This window comes from Thermobia domestica, chromosome 2 (assembly GCF_964235325.1).
Source record: "Thermobia domestica chromosome 2, izTheDome1.hap1.1, whole genome shotgun sequence".
In the NCBI taxonomy this organism is placed as follows: domain Eukaryota; kingdom Metazoa; phylum Arthropoda; class Insecta; order Zygentoma; family Lepismatidae; genus Thermobia; species Thermobia domestica.
Genome location: NC_137455.1, coordinates 193315644 through 193336247, shown reverse-complemented (window position 1 = coordinate 193336247; position 20604 = coordinate 193315644). Strand labels below are relative to the sequence as shown.

The following is a 20604-nucleotide window of genomic DNA, read 5'->3' as shown; positions in this document are numbered from 1 at the left end:
AATAAAAAGCAATAATATATGGTTAAGATTAATTGTATAAATAAAAGAAACAAACTTTTTTATTAAAAGCAACAACAACCAATTAACCTTTACGTAAGCTTTTTGGCTCGTTGCTTTCACAAAACATAAACACATTTGGTGACGTGATATAAAAAATAAATGCATAAACTTTTCAAAAAAAAATAACAACAAAAATACTTATTAAAAACAATTTTTAAAATTTTTTGCATGTTACATTAAAAAATTAAATAATATAAAACGTATGGGCAAAAGGCATAAATTAACACAATTTACTTTTTTGCTAAATTATATGTTTTGAGTTAAATCTTTAATAACCGTCATGGAGTTTAAAACTCTTACTTTATAAATACCTTTTCTTTTCCTATAATATCCCTTCTCCACTTTAAAGAAAATATCAATAAAACTCTGCCATCTAGCATGTATAAGTAAAAAAATCATTCATCATTGTACATACAAGTCTCCTGGTGACACGCAACCCACTATACAGTTTGATTTCAAAAATTTTATTTTCATTTTTATACAATTCAAACATAATATATTATATTTTAAATAAAGCCTCATATTCTCATTTCAAGCCCTAATATTTAACAACACTCAAAAATTTAAATTGGTTTAAATTGCACTATATAGCCTAACTTTTAAAAATTCAGTTTACCTATATACTTATTTACAATATATTGCTTCTGCATTTTTAATATTTTATGGCTCTCCCGGCCCCCAATATATTGCTTTTGCATGTTTTAATATTTTACATGTTGTGTGTGAGGTAGGTAATCTAACCGTTCTTTTGTAGTTCAGGTTACAGACTTTTTATACCTTCAAATTCATTTTTATTATCCTTCTTCTTCCAATACGAAGAACGATCATGATAACCGGCCCGACAATTGATAGAAACGATGCTGAAGGTATGGCACATAGTTCCACGTTTCTTTACTTTCGAAGATGTTGCATAAGCGTAATTCTTCCCGTGCGAAAAGCGGGTGTTTTAGCTAGTATGAAACCAAAATAATGATAGGAATGGCGAAATACGCTTCACGAAGGAAACAAGTGTTTTTCGTTTCATATTGAGAAGCTATGGCACATTTATATATATATATTGGAATATATATTTCAACTAAAAACTCATTCGGCAAATAATTCATCAGGAAAAATTAGGCGCAGGTGGAAGGAGAATATTAAGATTGATCTCACAGAAATAGAAATACAGAATAGAAACTGGATCTAGTTGGCTAAACACAGAAATCAGTATGTGAGCTTTTGTGAACGCAACATTGGATTTTCGGATTCTATAGGCCATGAAGTTAGTTAATATATAAATTTCTCTTTCTTTCTTATCGTTTCTACACTGTGGGATCCAATATTGAAGCTGGAAGTGATTAAGTTTACTACTTCCGGTTTAAAAGAAAAAGAGTAATAGAGGAATATTTGCGATATATTCGTGGGACTCTGAATCCATAAAGGAATCTCACTATTTGTTACTGTCTTCCCTGATAGAACTCAATATTGAAACAGAAAGTAATTAAATCTACAACTCCAGTTTAAAACAAGAGATAAGGCTCAAGAGGGAACATATTTCTTTGACAATTCATCCAGATCAAAAAAGAACTTTCTCTCTATTGCTTTTCCTCTAATAATTGTCAACACATACACAGACATTAGGCGTTCTAAAATACTTCCCATGCTTGTACGTACACGCATAGCACAGTTTGGAAGTTTAAAGCTATTTTTTGGACGAAAAGCACTCGTTAGATATTTTAAGTTTAGTGCAATAAAAAAGAGAAATAAGGATGCTATATGAAAGTTACGAGAAGCATTTAGAGAATTGAAGGGTTTGGTGCAAGAAGGAGGCAGCTCCACTTTGTCCAGTATGTAGCAAATTAAAACAAAATGTTTTGGAGCTGCCTCGGTTTTCACGCAAACTCCTCCATCCGCCGCATTTCTCTGGAACTAGCGGGTGGAGCTGCCTCATTCTTGTACCAAACGAAACGCCTTTTTCTTTTGTATGTGATAGGGTGTGCAACTCAATAGCGGCACAAAATGAAGCTGCCTAGTTCTTGCACCAAACCCTTCAATTTATAAATGTGAGTGTAGAGAAGAGAGAAAAACCGGAAATGTAAACCAATATGGAAGTGTTAGCAATAATAAACTATGGTAGACAGTAAAAGTGATCGAACACTTGAAGTTCAATTTCGTCCGGCCAGGACTGTAACGTGTGGGAGGCAGAGGGAGGCAACTGCCCCTAGGGAAGCTCTACGCAGTTCGAGGGAGGAGGCATTTTAAGACAAATTTTTCTTATTCCATATACGATACGAACATGAAATTATAAATGAAGCATCAAAAGGTTCACTACATCATATAAACAAAACAGCACACAAAGGGTAAATAAAACAAAAATAAGTCCTGGACCCATTTCAGTAAAAAAAATGTCTACTATTAGGGGCTCTAGAAATAATATTTATTGATATGGCTTTGATATTTGTCAATATTGTCACCTTAATTAATTTGTTATATATGGACCCAGGAACGTAACGTATCTAACGGCCCCGCAGGCCTTGCCGTGCGAAAGAGCCCACAGGCTCCGGGAGCCCATAAAGTGTAAGAGAAAGATGGAAAGAGGGGGCCCAAGAATTAAAAAAAAACAACTTTTTCTAGGGGGACCAAATACGCGTATTAATGCTTGTCTCCCCCCCCCCAGAAAAATCTAAGTTACGGCGCTGCGTCCCACAGGTGTCAACCATTGAATGATTTTTGCTGTTGTCTAACTGCACAATGTGTAACTTCTACTATCTTTGCTTCAATAATAGAAAATAGGATGTGGAAAACTACCATAAAACGGTACCCGTTAAGATCTTATAAGAGTGACTCCATTAACAAACTCGACCGAGATAATGGATCAAGCTACCTGAAAAATCTGAATTCAAAAAATCACTTTCTTTGAAGAACTATCGTGTGTAGTTACAGACAGACGAAAGTATTGACAGCATAAACTTGTAAGTCTCACTTGTGTGATATTTAATAAGAAAGAAATGAAACAAAGTTGGAAATATTTAAAAGAAAAAAAGGAACATGTAAGTACACTGCTTGGGTAGAAATTATATCCTGAAGGAAGTGCAAGAAAGTAAACGAGAAATGGATGGAAAAATACTATAAACAATGGTCATAACTCTGATGAGCTTAGCACATGGATGTTTTTCAATTTTTGGCAAGAGTCCTTGCAAAGGAGCAGAAAAACAATCTTTAATTTAAAGTCGCATGCATATGTTCTTGAGGCTAAAAAGGACGGATGATTAATGATGAATGGTTATGAAAGGACTGGTACAGTGAGAACGTAGGAGGAAACGATGTTATGTACCATGACCTAACATTTCGTATCGAATCATGGACTCCTTGCACCAGAGTTGAACGCTCTACTACCGAGCCACCGTGCCCTCAGTGATAGCAGAATAACAATAATGATGGTGGTAGTTGTGCAAAGTTAACCAATCAATCTAATTGCAATGGAAAAGCAGACATGTAATATGTTCAAACAATGTTCCAATCCTAAGTGCTTTTACACGGTATTATCTATGGCTCAGACAATACATAATATATCTGAAAAAAAAATAACGTTTAATTCTTGTAAATAAGCACATGTTTACACGCTTTTAATGCAAAAATTTGTGTGGGAAGCAACATTTCTCATTAATTCGCATTCTCGCAAATGTGTTTCAGTATACGCATGCTATACCTGCGCATTTCTATATGAGAGGAAAATGTATATACATCTACATACCATATATACTCATGTTTTAGCTTGAGTTAATTCCAATGGTATTCATTATGTTAGCAATATCAATGTACGAGAAAGTAATTTACTTGCTTTTAATCTACCTCTGCATTTATACTATGGACCAGAGTATTACTGCTTCTTTTATTGGTAATAAAATGCATTCCAAATAGTAAATGCTTTAAATTGTTCGGTGATTTTGGCGTAATTGCTGAAACGTGTAGATGAACTGGTTGTTTAATAACAAGATTTAGAAAGGATTTCAATAATAGCATTCCATTATTTTGTCCTTTTGCAATTGCTACTTATTCATTGCATTGAAATCACAAACGATATTTCTGTTTGACCAGTATTTTACACTCCAGGATATACCGTATATTAAAATAATTTTCCATCTACTCTATACAGAGTGTCCGAAAAGTTTAGAACAAATTACAACACATATATATTCACTATGACTTCAGTAAAACTCAGAACGCCTTTAGGTAGAACTAAATATTCTTCGGAAGATTTTACAGGTGCTTGAACCATCTACATGTGTCCGATTTTGATGTCTCACCTACTTTAGGAAAAACCACGGAATCATTATCAGTTGCCATTCGATGTTAACGCTATGTGTCTTGGAAATATCTCTAAATCGTATAGCACCGTTGAAGTACACAAACGGGAATATTAAGCAGGATTCCCAGAGGCCACGGACAGTATGACATGACGAGATAGAAGTGCTCTTTACAATAGACTAAACCCGCAAAAATCTATGAGACTGGCATCAGGTGACTTTACTGGTATGTCCCGGAAGGGAATAGCCTGGGTGCTGGTAGAAATTTCTGTGTAGGATGAAATGTAGGTGATGAGGCATTATCTACATGCACACCGACTTGATTTATTGCATTTCATACAAACGGGGCAGATCTTCTGCATGGATAGGTGTTGCTGATAAAATGCAGAGTTGATTTTACAATTTTTAAGCACCTTCCCAAATCGTTAACTTGTCTCCATAGCAATATCCCGCGACAACCAGAATTCCATTTAAGAAACTTACTCTCCACTGACGGATAAAACTAGGACAGGTTTTTGAATCTCACGGGGTGCACGTTACAGCTTGAATTTTTCCACAATCTCATAGATAGACCCATGCTTCATCAAGTGTGGCAATAAATATCCAGTTTTGCCCTAATGCACAACTCACGCGCGAACTTGGCATGATATTAGAGGCCTTTGGCTTTATTCTAGTGTCTGAATCTTTCGGATCGGTCAATTCTGTGGGGAGAGGTGAAGGTTTAAAATTGGACACATTTAGATGGACCAACCTTCTGTATTTCTTTTCTTATGACTTATTTGTGTTAAAAAATGTAAAACTGTTTCGATAGAGTATCCTAATTTCATATGTTACTTTAAATAATATTGGTACTTACATAAATTATATAGAATGTAATATGTGCCGCCAAATATATCGGTGTTCTAAAAATGGCGCCTACGGACAGCAGAACGCCATTCTTGAGATCAAAATAAAACGAAAATATTATAGAATGGTATATTCTGCGGGGTCTCCTTCAGCCACTAAGAGGAATAAAAAATTTCGCTATGTGGCAATGTCGTAGATTAATTTGGAACCATTAGCATTGCTCTACGAATCAAGCAAGCAGTTGTATCGATTGTTCCGCTAATAAATGGTGCTAGTATCAACATCTATCGACATAGATGTGTGTCATAGGCGTTTAATTCCTGTTTGGGAAACAATTGATGTAGCTATTTGATGAATTGTTAGATCTACTCTATAGTTCTTTATCTGCGACGTTGCCACATAGCACAATTTGCTTTTCTAAACGAGAACTTAAAAGGTATACAATTATATACTTTTTTGCTTTATTTTGAATTGTATAATAATGCTGCGTAATAAGTATTGAACGTCATTTTTTAACATCCAATATATATATATAAGGTAATTTTGGCTCATATTGTATACTGTGATTGAGGTCATTTTAGGCCATTTCTGGAGCTAGTGCAGGAGTACAATGCTGGACCCTGTTATCAAGTCTCTGAACAAACCCAGCAACGAGGTATATTCAGTCGCGTTGTCAGGGTACCTACAAAGCTCTACAAAAAGGGTGATAGTGTTACACTGGTGTGGGTTCCTTGATAGAGATGCCTAATCGCATGAAGATTGTGAATTAGGTGTCCATTCTAGATAATGAGGTGTTGACATTTGTCCAGTTCCTGTGAGATGCTCACATCCCAGAGTCCCAGTATCAAAACGAAACTGCACCGTTCACTTAGGGTTGTGTCGAGGTGGACATCCCACATTTCACCTGGCCCACGAATTCGCATGATCTCAACGCTATTGGGACCGCGGTGGCTCAGTGGTAGAGCGTTCACCTCTGGTACATGAGGTCCCGGGTTCAAACCCTGCTCCCGCCAAGTGAACTTTGTGGTGGACAAACACCGTGTGCGTGGGTTTTCTCGGGGTTTTCCCGTTTCCTCCCACTTTCTTCATTCCACCATTTCATTCATTTCTCATAATCACCGACTCCTTTAGCCTAACCGACATAACCGTGGGACGTAAAACTCAAAGGTTTCATTTCATTTTCTTAACGCTATCGACAAAATTTGAGACATATTGGAAAGGGCCGTGAAAAACGTAACATGTTGGAACGGGAGATATCAACATCCCCCCACGTTTTAGGATCTGTAAGATCAGTTGTTAAGGAATGGGCCAAACTGAACTTCAATGTCATCTTCTCCCTCAGTCACAGCATGTTACAGAAAATAAAAACTAAATAATCCGCGCCCATAATGATATTACGCCTTATTGACAAATAAAGTGTACTTTTCGTTATTTTTTGTCCGGGGTGCTTATGTATACATTTAAAAAGAAGTTCTTACTGACAGACTAGCTAACTAGTTATGGTAGAAACTTGAAACTTGGTTTTGATGCTTCCCGTTATAAGGGGAGAGGGAAAGGTTAGGTTACGATTGTTACTAATATTGACGAAAATTAGTTGTAGCGTAACTAGGTAAGACCAAGTTTCAATTTGTAAAGAAGGCATAATTTAACTGTTAGCACATAAAATTAACATTTATTTAATATCAACTGTTATAGTCATTCCCGAAAAATAATTTCTATAATTTTGGTGCGAAATTTGTCTTCTTAAAATAAACACACAGTACTAGGAAAAACCTTTGTTCATAATATTCCAGACTGGGATAGTCTCGGATCATCATGTATCTCCCAGAAATTTTTCGGAACTGCAAATGGGTCGCTTTACCTTTAAAATATAACCTTCAATCAGTTGTACAATATTTCTTTTTTAAAACATCTCGTTTTTATTAATCATCGATGCCCAAGTGATAGAAATAACCTACATTTTGTCACTCACTTTTGGTGAGGGCTCACCTATTATTTAATTAACTAGCTGAATCTGCGATCTCTACACAGCGCATCATTCACATATGAGCATGGATCTTCTTGTCATTCCTCACAACATCTGTACATGTTCCTTTACAGGCACAAGTGAAAGACGTCTTGATTTTTTTTAAATCTACAAGGAATACCATAAAGGGGGGATTTTTATGGTTAATTTTTCAATATATCGCACCGTTTGCAAGATTGAACCTACTTTAGTTTGAAGTTTCTAATTAATGTATGATCAGTGTTTTCTTTCTTCTTACATGCAGTATGTAATAAGCAAATACATTACATACACAATTAATTATGTCAGTGATATACGGTGTTCATTGGACAAAACACTCCAAAAAATAAAGATTCCTCTTAGCCTGAAGAAATGGTTATCCTCAGTTTTTCATTATCATTTGGCCATGAAACAAACGCCTGAGAGACATACAACCCCTGTATACAACTATGTTGTGTTGGAATGTATAATTCATAAGATATGATGCTTTACTTATTTAACATTTCAACATTGCCTGTGTACCACTAATAATGTAATAAAGAAATAACGGCTACATCTATTAAATATTCAATTAGAACTGGACAATCTACATAAAATTTGGAATTGACCAGCGAAAACAGGACGTTTCTAGCACTTGTGCTTTTCGAGATCTCATTGTCGAATGGATTGGACACAAACAAACTTTTTTTTTTTTTTTTGGAGACAAACATAAGAACCTAGCATTTTAATATATTATCATATTTCAGCGAGAAGCAAGGGCATAACTATGACTATTCCGAAAATTTTCATAGAGTGTCTCGGTATTTTAGTCTAGAAATATACTAGCCTTGCATATGTCACATCATAAACTGCAACAATTAGTAAAAAAATTTTCAAAAAACTTTCTTTTTGCGTCAGAAATACAATTACTTTGAGATAAACTCCAAAATGTATTCATAAAATACAATATGGATAGTTTGTTAAATATGTCAACGGGACACGATACTAGTGCAACGTCCACAAATGTGGACCACTCTGTGTCTCTGAACGATAGTGATGACCCGAGCATTAACATTTTAAATACTGCCGGTGCATCTATTTATCATGATTCCGTGTGTTCCCATTGCAGCAAACAGTTACTTAATGCAAGAGGTCTAGCAATCCACAACAGTAAGTGTCATCGTACTAGTACTAAAGCCAAACCTACATCGTCCACTCTCACTTCCATTTCCTCATCTTCTTCACATAGTTCTATCTTGCGCAACTGCATTGATAATCCCAACGAGATGTCAATCGAAGAATGCAACACGCTCCTCGGAAAACTGAAAGCCATTACTCCTATTCTACGTAGAGTACCTCGAGGAGCTAGACCAGCGGTGGCTGACTCCCTCTGCCAAGTTCTACAGAATATTGTATCTTCTAATAGCCTGCAAGCGTGGAAGGAGCTCTTCTTCTTCCCATACGTAACTCTTTGTTCACCAACAAGAACTAACAAAGTGTCTAATATCACTACATGGGTGAAACAAAGAATCACTAGTTGGACTAATTATCGCTGCGATGCTCTTCTTTATCGCAACCAACGACCCTCCAAACCTCGCCAATCAACAGATGCAATCACCTTCAACACGAAAAGTATAGAGAACAAACTTTCCGACGGCGATGTCCATGGAGCAGTCAGACTCCTCATATCTGATGACACTTTGGCGCTTCCGAATGCTACAGTGCTAGAAGCTTTACGCAACAAACATCCTACACACAGTCACACCTCCACACCTCCTGCACTCATCGAAAACGCTCCAGCTGTCCCTAGTGTTTCTGTCAAGGAAGTCCAGAGAGCTCTTCGATCCTTTCCTTCCGGCTCCGCAGGAGGTATAGACAGTTTACGGCCTTCCATCCTCAAGGATCTTCTACTATACCAGAACATTGACTCTAGAGACCGTCTGTTGAACACTATTAGTGATTTTCTTCAAATAATCCTCACCGGAAACGTACCTAAAGAAATCAGGCCAATATTTTTCGGAGCGTCTCTTATAGCATTGAGGAAGAAATGTGGCGATATACGCCTCATCGCTGTCGGTAACGTTTGGAGACGGTTATCAGCTAAAATAATATGTCAAAGAATCAGGGAACCGTTATCTAGCTTTTTGTCACCACATCAGTTGGGAGTGTGCATTCCACATGGCTCAGAGGTTGCAGCCCATGTAGACCGACTATATTATTCTCATCCCCACAACCAAGAAAAATTTTCTTGAAACTTGATTTCCGGAATGCATTTAACGAAATCAACAGAGACTCTATGCTTACTGCTGTAAAAATGCACTTCCCTTATATATACGCTTTCATCCATCAGTGCTATTCACAGCCTAGTCACCTATTTTTTGGTGAAGACATTATCCTCTCCCAGCGAGGTGTTCAACAAGGCGACCCCCTAGGACCTGCTTTATTTGCGTTGACACTTCAATCTATTGTCAGCAACATCAATACTGAGTTAAACATTTGGTATCTCGACGATGGAACTATAGCTGGAGACAAGGAAGATGTCCTGGAAGCTTTGACAAAGGTTCATAATCAATCTCGCGAGATTGGGATTAAATCTCAATTTCAGTAAGTGTGAAGTTGGTTTTCTGGGAGTCTCAAACGAACAGGCTAACACCCTGCACACCCTCCTCAACGAAGTCGCGCCTGGAATTCAACTTATATCACCAGACAGAGCTTCCCTTTTAGGTGCAGCACTAAACACTGACACTTGACGCACCATGTTACTGGACAAAATATCCAAATTAGATTTCTTTTTCACTCGCCTATCTAAGATTTCTGCACACTCAGCTGTCTATCTCTTGCGGGCCTCATTATCAATACCTAGACTGTTATATTTCCTTGGTAGTTCTCCATCCTGGCGCGAGACAGATCTTCTAAATCAATACGATAATTCCATCCAACTTGGTCTAGAATCTCTTCTCAACTGCTCTCTTACGGATAGGTCATGGCTACAGGCATCTCTCCCAGTGGATCACGGAGGTCTAGATATTCGTCGAGCCCTTGATTTGGCCACTCCATCTTTCCTTTCTTCCATTCATAGCTCTATTCCATTGATCTCTTCGCTTCTTCGCCAGGATATTCATCAAGATTCTGAAGCTGAGATTAATGATTGTATCTCCCAGTGGACATCGTGCGGCGGACTTGCTCTACCTGATCTGGATAAGAGAAGTTTACAATCTTCATGGGACGTTTCTCTTATAAACTCCAGATTTTCTTCTCTTCTTCAGTCCTCCACCAATCCTGAGGATAAGGCACGTCTTCTAGCTACTTCATCCCCTGAAGCAGGTGCCTGGGTACAGGCTATTCCATGTCCATCCCTAGGGCTGCATCTTCCCGACGAAAGTTTTAGAATCGCTTGTGCGTTACGTTTGGAAGCAGATGTCTGCGAACAACACCGGTGCCTTGCTTGCGGAAGTTTAGTAGATAAGAAAGGCATACATGGCCTATCATGTCTCTACAGTGCTGGCAGATACTCTCGCCACTCTGATATTAATGACCTCATCATGAGAGCCCTCATCTCTTCTGGAACGCCTTCCGTGAGAGAGCCAATGGGGTGTAGTCGTTCTGACGACAAGAGACCTGATGGAATGTCATTGGTGCCATGGAAACGAGGGAAGGCTTTAATATGGGATTTCACTTGTACCGATACTCTAGCCCCCTCTAATCTTCTTACTTCTTCCACAAAAGCTGGGATGGTAGCAAATCGTAGAGAATCTGAAAAGAGACGAAAATATAACAACCTTTTGGACAAATACCACTTCGTCATCATCGCCATCGAAACTTGTGGGTCCTGGGGTCATGAAGGACTAAATTTTATTAAAGAAGTTGGGCGCCGAATAACTCTCAAAACAGGCGACACTCGAGCTTCAGCATTTCTTATACAGAGATTAAGTATGGCTGTGCAAAGAGGGAACGTAGCAGCGATACTAGGAACGCTTCCACCGGGAAAAGCATTGGAAGGAATCTTCCTTCTGTAACCACCCTCCTCTCACCAAACTCACGCAATTTCTGCTGATTATGTTGCATATTATATAAGAAATTACGGACAACCATTCTTTTACTGTATGGTTAATTTACCTATCTGTCTGTAGTCTAAATAACAATATTATTACTATAGGTGCAGTATATAAAAACTCGTCAATTGTATGAAATTTAAGTGTTATAATATGCAGTATTTTAATCCGAGAAAACAAAAAAATTGTGTGTCAAATTTTTGTGTACATAAGTACGATTTTTAAAGTTTCTATGTTCTGTTATTCTTCGAATTGACAAAATATATGTGAATCCTTTAAATGTTTAATATATATATATATATATATATATATATATATATATAGTATAAAAATTGTGAAACGGTCAACAGTTTTTGGTTTGGAAGTTACAACATCAAGCACATTTTTTTAAATAAAAAATGGAAGACGCAAAAGTTGAGCTAAGATTCCAGTTGTTTTTATTTCAATGCAAGATAACTTCATTTCACTTTTTAAATAAAATAAAAATGTGGAAGTTTATTAAATTATAAAAGGTAGGAGTGCTGGCTTTTGAGGAAAGTCATATTGGTAAAAATTATCATTGTATCAGTCAAAATTACGAAAAATAATACTTAATGTACTAATTCTTGTATGCAAGACTTAGTGCTAAGACAAGATCTTTTCCATTAGTTTGTAGTAATAAAATAGTTAATTTTCACGAATCTGACTTTCCTGAAAAGGCGCAGGTAATTACTGGTAATTGAATTACAGGTTATTAGGTTAAATACATTGAATAAAGAAACCTGTTACTAGAGTAGAAATAGGGCGATGTGGTGTGTGGCCAAGATTGGATAAGTTAATATTGGTATGATACTTCAACATAATTACATTATAATAGTACATAATTTCATCATCACCTTAAAATAAAAATATCAGTTGCTCCCTAAAACGAAATTCTCGTGTATGCTACTCTCTCCTGTAATATTTTTAATAAAGAGAAAGTGATAGATAGGACAAGAGTATGCTTAATTTCGCAGTATGTTGTATTTTGATATATATTATCAGTTAGAAATTCAGCAAGTAATAACAGAACATATTAGTTTATAAGCCCATTCTAAAATAAACATGTCTTTTTCTTAGAAACTCAGTTATTTTGCCTTGAAGTTCACATTACAGTTCTTCGAATTTCGCAGTTATCTTTCATTAGTTTGAAATACGATAGACTAATTTCTCAAATATTACTTTTCTGTCATTGATTTTGTGATATATATATATACTATGTTTTATATACATAACTCAGTTACTAATGAATTTGTTACGTATGTGAATACTCGTACATATTCGGTATCATACATATACAATTACTCATTACATGAAATTAATTTCTATATTAGATTCAATTTAGTTAATGTAAACAAAATGAAACTACGCAAGAAAACAATATTCAGAAATAATAAACCTCGTGAAATAAACAATAAACAATAAAACATAAAAGAGAATAGAATTGTATACGGTTTAATGAACTAAACAATGCAGACTTAACAAAAACAATACCTAGTCTTCATGACCGATGAACTGAGAAATGAACAAATTCTCTGACGTAAATCCAGTGGCGGCGATATACACTGGAGCAGCCAAGAAGATTTCATGTTCCTGCTAAATAAAAAGGGAGATTTTTCTCATTGTGAAAAAAGGAAACCAAGCCATCAAAGTACTATAAGCATATCACACTCACTTTGCTGGGGCATAAGAATGACCATGGCGGGATTCTTTTTTTTTTTTTTGTTTCTTTGTTTGTTTGTTTTCTTTGTTTTGTTTCAATGGTTTATAATAATTTATTCTTTTATATAAGAACAAAAAGCGAGAAAATAAACTATCATTACAAAGAAGTACAAAAGATACACACACACACACATATATATATATATATATATATATATATATATATATATATATATATATATATATATGACGCCGAAAACGTGGCGAAATACACTTTAGAGCGCTATATCTTCTCTATTTCGAATGATAGAGGCAAGGCGGCATGGTCACCTCAAAGGAACGAAACCTGCTCTATTCAAAAATGGGTATGTCGCAATCGTGAAATCAGTGCACAAGGGATTCCCCAAAGGAGTGTAGGGACTCCCGGAGAAACTGTCAGGTAAAGATACGTCAAAATAGGCGTGAATGTGTAGGTTTCCACCTGGTAACCATAATTAGTTGTAACCATGTCGAGATCTCAAACAGAGACGAATTGATGGACTCATCATATTAGGTATGTATGGTTGCATAACTACTAGGTACTGATGGTGACCAACAATGAAGTTGAGGATATGAAGTGTGGGTGAATACACTTCGGGAGGTGACTCCACAACTGGAAACAAGGAAACAAGTCATGAACAGAAGTCGAAAGAGGCGACGTGTTCCATCAGGAACCGAGCAAAAGATCGCCCACACACCGTGGGTAAAGTAGAATATCTACCGAACGAATTGAGATAGTGACGTCGGTCCACAAAATGAGAAAGAAAATCATACTCAAGGGAACTGATGGTGCAAACTGAATGGAGCAGATGGAACTGCGCAATGGGAGTCCATACAGGAAGAAGGGGATTCCGCAAAGCAGACATGGTAGGGGCAGTGAAAAGTGAAATAGACGTATGTACTATGACGTGTTACGTATGGCTTACGTACGAACTGTGGGGTGAGAGCTGGAAAAGTGGGGATTCCCCATTGCAGCGTCGGGGACCAATTCAAGGGAACAACGCCGGACATGGGTGTTGGTGCAATGGTTCCGCAACAAGCAGTGTACGCAGACATTGCAGGGCCAAGAATCGCTTTAGGCCCTACCGAGTAGGCAACTGAGGCATGAAAGACATCGAACAAAAGTAAGCATGCGTACAGGTAAACATGGACTGTATTTTCAAGGATGATACACTACAGCTCGTACTGGTGTCCGTGATGAATAAGTATCACAAAGAATGACATTAAAGGTTTCAGAAGTCTTACAACAGTCTTACCTGTGGCAACACTAAAGAAGATGCTCAAAATGACGTCCACCACTCTGAACACACGCATTGAGACGTCGTCGCACAGACCGGCGCACATGTCAAACGTGCCTGGTTTTTCCCGCAAAGCGTCACAAGCGGCTCGGATTCGTTGTTCCAGCGTTTGGATATCAGATACCGTAGTAGCATAAACAACAGTTTTGAGATGCCCCCATAAATAGAAATCCAGAGGGTTTAAATCTGGCGATCGAGCAGGCCATGGCATAGGACCGCCACGGCCGGTCCACTTGCTCGGGAAAACAATGTTCAAATAATTATGCACGGGGTGACAGAAATGCGCCGGGGCCCCATCGTACATATACCACATACGTTGTCGTAAGACCAACGGCACATCCTCCAGAAGTGTAGGAAGTTCAAATAAATAGGCCCAGTGAGTCGTTGTGGAAGAACAACTGATCAAATGAGATAGTCAGCCAGAATCCCTGCCCAAACGTTGATACAAAACTGATGCTGGTTGCGGGCCTGTATCATTCCATGTGGATTATCTACAGACCACAGATAACTATTGTGAAAATTTTGGATACCATCCCTTCCAAATTGGACTTCATCTGTGAACAAAATGGAGGAGAGAAAACCGACAGTTGTTGCCACCAAATGGAAAACCAGATTACAAAAATCCAGCCTGGGAGGAAAACTCCCTGGCGATAGACCCTGTACCCGTTACAAATGATAGGGGTAAAAATTGTTGGCATGAAGGATCGACAACACGAAAATAACATCATGAAAACAACATAGTATCCCTAGCAGAAATAATTAATACCACTGCATTGTTGGTTACCATCAGTACCTGGTGGTTATGGATCCTCACCACAGCGAAATGAAACTCCCGCTAATTTTAAAGTTTTTTTATAACATCTTGAAGACAAAGAACATTATTGGAAAAACAAAAACATAGTACACTAGATAATATTCTCCATGTGATACCGTTATCACAACTCACCTATCTTCTTTGGGTGTGCCGCTATTTCCAAAAACGCAAAAAATATGCTAAATCTTTCGGCAGTTGCAAATGGAAAACAGATAAGTGAGTTGGGATGATGGTATCACATGTAGAATCATAATATTTAGCGCACTATGTTTTTGCTTTCCCAATATTTGTATTTATTTTGAACATATTAAAGAAAAACTATAAGATTAGCGGTGGTTTAATTTTCGCTGTGGTGAAGACCCTTATGCAACCACACATAGCAAATATGACGTGTCCACCATTTCGTCTCTGTTTGAGATCTCGACATGGTTACAGCTAATTATGTTTACCAGGTGGGAAACCTATCCATTCACGCCTATTTTGACGTATCTTTACCTGGCAGTTTATCCGGGAGTCCCTACGCTCCTTTGGGGAATCCCTTGTGCACTGATTTCACGATTGCGACATACCCATTTTTGAATAGAGTAGTTTTCGTTCCTTTGAGGTGACCATGCCGCCTTGCCTCTATCATTCGAAATAGAGAAGATATAGCGCTCTAAAGTGTATTTCGCCACGTTTTCGGCGTCATGTATATATATTGTCGGTGGAGTTTCCCACCACCCTGTGTGTGGGGGGGGGGTGTACTGGGTGTCCCAGGAGGAAGGGGCAATACTTCAGAAAATGGTAGTATAAGAGATTCTGAGGAAAAAATTTCATATGAAGATGGGTCCTAATTTCAACGGTTTCAGACCTACATGTTGTGAACCATTTTTTACTTTATATTGTATATTGCTCATCATGTAGTTATTCTACAAAGGTGGGACATAGCAGATTTGAAAGGTGATGGAATGGCCTTTCCAACGATATGAAGCATGCAGCAGTGGTGTCTTTAGAAGGGAAGTTACTGAGGGATATTTGGGAATCAATGTTGCCATCCAACCTCTTTAAAACCCTTTCCGGATCCTGGCTTTTTGGGCTATTTTTTAGACTTTCAGTCAAGCAGCTACTGCATCGTCACTATTTATCCTAGGATCATGGTTCATACCTCATTCTCTTCAGAATAGAGCTTGCTTTCAAATGGTACCACATGCATGCTCATACCATATACCAAAAGGCGGGAAAAATTATGTCAAAGTGAAAATTTTGGAGGGAAAATTTTTTTTGAACTTTGACCCCCCTGGACCCCTGTGTGAACGTAGCCATCTAAAAAATCTGATAAATAGCCAAATTTCAAGTTTCTATCTTCAATAGTAAGGGCGGGAGAAATTTTATCAGGAATTCCCACCATGCCCCAAATTACCATAAAACACTATGATCTCAGGGAAAATTTTCCTGAGACATCCCTAATTATCCTAGGGTCATGTGTCGCCCATATTCTCTTCTGAATAGAACTGCCTTTCAGGCGGTACCATTCACGTGTCTCCATCATGTATGTGAGGCGGGAAAATGACGAAAAACTGGATTTTGGGGGTAAAAATATCCCTTTTTTCACCCCTTTGCCCCTCTGGTTCCCCCCTGTTTTAGCACTGACATCGGAACAAAAAATCTGGTAAATACTACTCGGTGGACTGAATGTTTGTGCAAAATTTCAATCTTCTACGTGGAAAAATGAGCCCACCAAAAAATATTGAACATAGGCTTAGTAAATGAGAAAAAAATTTTTGAATTATGACGTCATCACCTCCTATGTCTGGACGTAGGAAGGTCTGAAACCATACGTAATATCTTCTACAAGGCCTCTGGACTTGGAAAACAAAAAAACGGAAGAAAAAGCTCAAATAGAAGAGAAATAACGCAATGTACCATGAAAAACACGTATGGTATAAATTGTACCATAGGATCCCCAAAGGGTTTTAAATAACCTTAACTTTCCAAAATTTCCCTCAATCGCTTCCATTGCAAAGATTCCACTGTCACATGTTGCATACCGTTAGAAAGGCCATTCCATCGTCTTTCAACTCTGCTATATTTCACCTCTATAGAATAACAACAGGGTGAACAATACGTAACATAAAGTAAAAGATGGTTCTCCAATCGTTGAAATTAGGACCAATGTTCATATGAACTTTTTTGCTTACAATCATCCATACTACCATTTCCCAAAATATTGCCCCTTCCTCCTGGGACACAGTATAGAAAGATAGATAGATAGATAGATAGATAGATAGATAGATAGATAGATAGATAGATAGATAGATAGATAGATAGATAGATAGATAGATAGATAGATAGATAGATATAGTGTGTTTGAAAAAGAACTCCTTAGTTTTAATGTGTCCTAGAATCTGTACAAAGTGGCATACACTATTCTAATTTGTGGTGTTCGATTCATCAACTCTCTAAATTTGGTTCCCCTGCAGTTGACAGGTCTGCTTGACTTTGAGATGGCACCAGTACTGTTTTTTTCCTCTGTTTCCTCAGTTCAGTCCAGGCAGGCGTGCAGCGCAGAGCAACTCAGCAACAATGTGTACTCCGCAACAGAAAGTTCAGTGTGTTATTTGGCTTGTGAAAACTGAGTCAGTTATAACAGTGCAACGTAATTTTAGACGTCAGTATGGTGGTGAATCACCTACAGCAAAAACTATCCGTCATTGGCTAAAGTCTTTCAAGGAAACCAGTAGTGTACAAATGGAAACCGGTATGTACAAATGGATCCCACGTTGAAGTCTACCAACATTAAACAAAACTTGAAGAAATTCTCTTTCATGATATGTACTCGTTGATGTAAGTTTCCATTCATTTCCCACTTAAATTTATACTTAAAACTAGGGAGTTATTTTTCATATATATATATATATATATATATATATATATATATATATATATATATATATATATATATATATATATATATATATATAAAATAGCGAACTAGATATACTATTTATATATTAACTTTTAAATAGTATGGTCGGGGGTCTTATTCGACCTAAGAACGTACCGTTGTTTACTTTTCTTTGAACAGATGTTTATTCTTATTTAATTATATTCGGTGCCTTTCCTGGTTTAAAGGAATAGAGTTATCATACATTACTAAAATATGTATCATATACTTACTCCTTAAAAGTACTATTGTTTCCGACTTTTCTCATCTGAAACAGTACCGATCCGACCTAGCCGTACCGTCTATGGTCTCAGAGTGGACCATTCTAGTACAAGAGAGCTAAAAGTAAAAGTAAAGATCGTGAAACGCAATCCCGCCGAGTGTGCTACATTTTACTGGTCTTCGCATCTTCGTTGTTCTTGCATCTTTATCATTTAGTTCACATCTAAGCTTCCTTCCGACTATATAGGTAGTATAAGCTAGTTCGCTCAGCCTAATCTCATTATTGATCTGAGGTAGTTTTTCATGATTTTCGGTTTAGAAAACCTTCTTTCACAACTCGCGATATTAAAAAATATTGTAAAAATTTGCAAGAAGCAACAGGAGCGTCATTTCAGACTTCGCTTGAGGGGAGCAAGGGCACTACCTACATAAGATATTCACGTTTTCTACTAGTATATCAGGAGACAATCAGTTAAAGTATATGTATTCATCAAACTCTTGGGGTGGGCAAATGCCCCCTCTCCCCTAAATGACGCCTCTGAGAAGCAATCGTGATATTTGGTACAATTTCAGGACGGTCGTTAGAATTGTGTTCATGGCGTCATAAAGACAGGTCAAAGAATCTTTCTTGCCTTACTTGGAAAGCTTTTTTTCAAACACAGGAGCTCGTCTACAGAATCTACAGATATTTCGTCAGTGCATTGTTTATATAATTAACTTCCCGCTTCATCTATTTCCTCATCTGTTAATCGAGCAAGATTTCTAGGCTGTAGGAACGAGAACTGTCTTGATACTTTTTGCATTTGCTTAGTCTACTTTCGAAATCCTATCTGTTGAAATCAAACGTTGTGTTTAAAATCTCAACTTCAAATTTCTTTTGTGATGAAAGATGTGGTTCATCAGAAGTAATTTCTTCTGACATAATCTTTTTTCTCTGTGGTCTTTTAAATAAAAATTTTTCTTCGATTTCGCATTTCTTACTCATAGGCTGTACCGTAAGTATAAATAACTGATTGATTCTTATCGTCCAATCTCATATATTGATGTTCGATCCAGTTCAAGTTCGCATTTCTGTCACTACGTATTTGCTTGTAACATGTATTTTCTTCAGCAGTCACTCCCATATCACAAGAAGAATGAGAAATTCGAATTCTGAAATTAAATGAAGGAGACCTTCGATATCCGTCTTTTCCTCGGAATCCCTAATGATCTGGATAATGATTCTCAGAGTTTCGCATATTCCAGGGAAATGTTTCAGAACAGTATATTCTCTCCCCTATTTTGAGTCACAAAGTCTTTCCATGAGCACTGTAATACGCTTACCTGTCTTATGTTTAGTAGCTGTTGTGCAAGATTCCACTATTGCCCACCTTAAGTTACTGATGGCAAAAAAGACACAATGTTTAAGGATGTCGAAGAATGTGACGATTTCTTGTATCTGTTTGGCTAAATCACAAACTACTGAGCCCAATGAGTGTGACGAACAATGCACATAATGCGTTTTTTGATTCAAGTCTGAGAGCTCTTTGAAACACCTTTGTAGTAGCCTTTCATGACATTTGCGCCGTCATATTCCTAGCTGCTTCTATTCTCCAGCAGATTTTCCTTCTCCAGCATTTCCACAAAGCCTAAAATTGCGTCTCTGATTTCCACTTCTTAATTTTCTGCTTAAACATAGTGAAGAACTAATATCTGATCGGTATGCGTAGTCTGTTATAATATCACAAAGGAAAGAGCAATAATTTGTTTGCCGGACTTCCTCCAGTATACTGGTCTTTCTGACCGACTAGTTAGCAATTGGAGAAGCTCATTTTGAATTCCATGATGCAAATATTTATTCTTCCAAACTCACTAATATGAGCTTGCAAAACACTGTAATAATTAGCAAGAAGAGTCAGTAAAGTGAGAAATTTTCCGGACTTTTTTTTTCTCCTATCATCTCCTTCGTCATGACTTTCAAAGCTTCATTTTGTTTCGTGAAATGTAGTTAGGTATTATGTCTGCTAGCTGTTCTAAAATCGCTTTCCGTATTTCCATCATGTTGATTTGGTGTTGAAGATCTTCATCCCTCGTTCCGGACACATTCTCAAATTTTCACTGCATCATTGAACGTCATGTGAATGTATGACTTATCATACTTCCTATTCGATCCGACAAATGTTTCCAGCAGCGAACACCCTCATAACAGACCGATGCTTATTCGTTCCATTTCCTCTCGTAAACAACGACATGGACAGCGAGATACGGAATCCGTACTAAAAATGAATCCATCTTCTCGTGATCGGTCATTATCGAGCTTTTTCCGATTTTCATTTGGTCTGGTGTGTTGGATTGGTAATGCATTTTGACTGTAACATTATTTTATCATTAGAAGAAGATGTTCAGTTCTATGTTGTGAAG

At 37.4% G+C, this 20604-nt stretch overlaps 2 protein-coding genes across 6 annotated transcripts in view; one reads left to right on the top strand and one right to left on the bottom strand.

Annotated features, from left to right (window-relative positions):
- The window catches only part of LOC145678340 (orexin receptor type 2), an 844605-nt gene that overhangs the window by 744750 nt on the left and 79251 nt on the right, over nt 1-20604 (top strand). The gene's annotated exons all lie outside the window — the stretch shown is intronic.
- LOC145678339 (uncharacterized) overlaps nt 1-20604 on the bottom strand; it is a 317750-nt gene that overhangs the window by 247843 nt on the left and 49303 nt on the right. Inside the window, exon 5 of one of the 5 annotated variants that reach the window (XR_014130361.1) lies at nt 12741-12842. The exons of the other annotated variants lie outside the window; for them this stretch is intronic. The gene's annotated coding sequence lies outside the window, so the exon portion shown is untranslated. The remainder of the gene's footprint in view (nt 1-12740; nt 12843-20604) is intronic. 5 annotated transcript variants of the gene reach the window in all.